Source organism: Thunnus maccoyii, chromosome 23 (assembly GCF_910596095.1).
Source record: "Thunnus maccoyii chromosome 23, fThuMac1.1, whole genome shotgun sequence".
Classification (NCBI taxonomy): Eukaryota; Metazoa; Chordata; class Actinopteri; order Scombriformes; family Scombridae; genus Thunnus; species Thunnus maccoyii.
This window is the reverse complement of record NC_056555.1, coordinates 20,855,511-20,858,928: the sequence shown is the minus strand read 5'-3', so window position 1 is coordinate 20,858,928 and position 3,418 is coordinate 20,855,511.

Here is a 3,418-nt window from a genome sequence, read left to right as displayed (position 1 = left end):
GAGTGGAGCAAATGAGGATGAACCAGTGACTGCTCCAGACAGGCAGCTGAATAGACGAAAAGAATGGAGAGACAGGATGGGAGGGTGAGAGGGAGGGGAGGATTGGAGAGAGTGTTATTGTGAGCACCGACAAGTGATGGCAGAATCTGGGTGCTGGGTGTCACTTTGGAACAATCAGGACTGACGTCCCAGGTGGTGTGCAGCGGGAAAAGGGAATTTGCCTTCCAGGGCTGCAGCATTTTCCATCCTAATCATACTTGGAAATAAATACTGTGCCAAAAAACAGCCTAGAACCCTTCACAACACCATATTTATTAGAGTTAAAGAATTATGACAAGTTTTTGAAAGATTTGACGGAAGGTCTGGATTTGGACAGTTTAGCGAAGACTACATTGGATATGGCAGGTCATGTGGGATGATGTCACATGTCAGGAATTGTGTTTGTGTTTTTTAGGCTAGCTTACAGCACCATATCGTCCAGCAGAATCCACAGTCTTTTTACCCATCTGTCTTCAAATGGTGGAAAAAAGAAGGAAATAAATGAGCCTGCATTCGAGACATTTTTGGTCCAGTTTTTCTTCTTGCAGAGGCTGGAAGAAGCTAAATGTTTCTATGCCTCAGCAAAAGTTGGCATGGCGCTTCTAAGAGAGAGAATCCAAAGATTGGGTTACAACAATTTCCCATGGCAGTTTAGATAAGTGTGTTTTCAACAATCCACTTGTCAAATTAAAAGTTGATAATAAACGGTTTGGCATAAACCAAATTATGCTCAGTAACAATTTTTATGAACATCTAATGAATGCAATTATCTTATTCCTACAATATCCCTGCATGGTATAGAAGGTTAAAGTACTGATTGATAGAATTCTCTTTCAATGTCAGCCCATGAAACACATAAATACAATTAAATATAAATCAAGTACAATCAAGTACATCGAATGTGCAGTCTATACATGATAAATACAATACCTAAACTGCAGCTCCATCACTTAAAGTGAAAAAATATAATTTAATTTTCTCTACTTTTCACAACTTTGTGACAATATATAGACAAAATACAATACAGAAACAAGTCATGGTTATGGTTTGGCAGCTACAGCTACTTGGTCATGGTTGGTCAACGCCACCTTTTCCATTTGGAGCCAGGACGTTCCAAATAAGGAGTGTGGAAAGACGCGCCACTGCCTCGGAACAAAGTAAACGCTAACTTACTTTAGCTAAATTGGGCTAACAGGCAGCTATCGTAATCAAGTAACGTTAAACTTACCGAAATATTGTGACAATATTGCAGGTGAGGTGAGCAAACTGTCAATCACAGCTGTCAATCAACACCCACACAACTGACATGACAAGCTACTGTAAGACGCCGTGGGTAGCATTGTACTTTAAGGTACTGCTGCATTAGCGTCAGGCTCAAGCTGTAGGTAGCGCTTGAGAAAATCCAATAACTCTTGGTTTGAGATGAGATGTCAAACCCTTTCACCAACATTTAAGACAAATACGTTACACACTGATCCACCAACCTCCACAATCATACATTTTGCCTCGCTACATTAAGATTACATTGCTTGGCATTGGATTTGACAAATTTATTGCCAAAACATCCAATATGATTCTAATTCCTGGGAAGGTTTTTTTTGGAGGGGGGGGGGGGGGTGTGAGCAATTTGTCTTTTTTGTTTTTGGCAGTGAGCAATTTGTAAAACCTCACAGTGCCAAAAGAAAGGTCCATCACAAAAAACAGTCTAATTGAAGTGGACACTCAGCACTGACAACTGGTAATGACCATTTATTAATCTATTGGCCGCAACAAGCCTTGATATATTGAAGTCATATTAGAGATAAGATTTGCTGTCTGAAGCTTCTTGTTTAGTTGTTACAGATCTTGTTTTTATCATGACCAACATGTGCTAGTTCACTCATAATTCAACATGTATTGTCTCTCAAATATATTCTGGTTTTGTATACCCGTGTTGGATTGAATGGCTCTCATGAATGATATAGAAGCTGGTCATGTAGCAGCCCAGTATGATCATATAACCATTATCACAGTAATGATTTCAACTTCATAGTTAGATTTTTCCCAGGCTTAATTGACAGTTTTCCAGGTTGCATTATGGGAGTATCTCAGGTGTTCAGCCACATATTAATCAGCAGCTCAGCCATTTTTAGCTCTAAATAGTCTCCTTTCACCCATCAACATCATTTTGTATGCCAAGAACGTAATGCCTGGTGGTTCAAAACATTATGTTAGATAGTCTGTCTGTCTGAATATCTGCCATGAAATGTGGAGAGCAGATTGGCCTTGGGCAAAGGAACCGTCGATTAGATTTTGGTGGTGATCCGGATCTGAGACTTCTGCTGTTCCACAATTATTGTTTTTATCTTTAATCATGAAACTGTTGGAGATAGAGACTTGATTTAAATTTCTAAAGGTATGTTTTCAAGGTCAAGGAATCAATTTAACTGAAAACATCAGTGGAGGGAATGATTTTTTGAGTGTAGCCTGCTTAAGAATTGGTCAGTCACTCTCCACATCCTTTTTTTTGCATTATGTAAAACTCCCATTTAATCACTTTAAAAATTAACACTAGCTGCACCACAGTTATACTGGTCATATAACTTGAGGCTACTCAATAAAAGACAATAACTTCTTTTTATTACTCCTTTCTGTCTTACTTAGTTTGGATATTATTATCTTACAACCACTTAAACTAGTTTATGCTTAGGTGAATGACTGTTATGTCAATACTAATTTCCATAAAAATGTTTTGATCTAACTTCTGCAATGTTTGGGCTAATAAACAATAGCGAATTTTTCATGCATGTTTCCATCAGCTACCTTTATGTGAATATATTCAAGAGGATGTTACAACACTACATAATTAATCAAGCACAGGTAACTCTAATACACCATGGCATCTCATGGCTAAATCCAACCTAATCCACCTGTTCATGCTACTCACAACATGCTCCGCAAAAAAAAAACATGCATGTTTGTTGGTCTGTGGGATCCCTGACCCAATCATTTTGCCTTCCACCTCTTTCCAAAACACACCAATAATCAGACAACCACTGTGCTGTACTTGTTCAACAGCAGCCATGTGCTTTCCGTAGATTAATCCACAGCGGCCACCAGTGTCGGAGAGCAATGGCAACTGCACGGCTCGCGCAAGTATGTACAAATTATTGTTGTGGACAGTGCACCTGCAGAGGAGCTTGCACACGGGTTTCCTGCATGGACCATGTTGAGAGATTAAGATGGCATTGGTGGTGTGTTTATCAGCACTATAGGAACAGTGTAATGCAACGTTGCTCTTTTAATTCTTTATTTTCAAGGGCTTTTTGATCAGTGGAGGCTAGAGCCGCAACAATTAGTCGATTAATTGATTAGTTTCCAACTATTAAATTAATTGCCA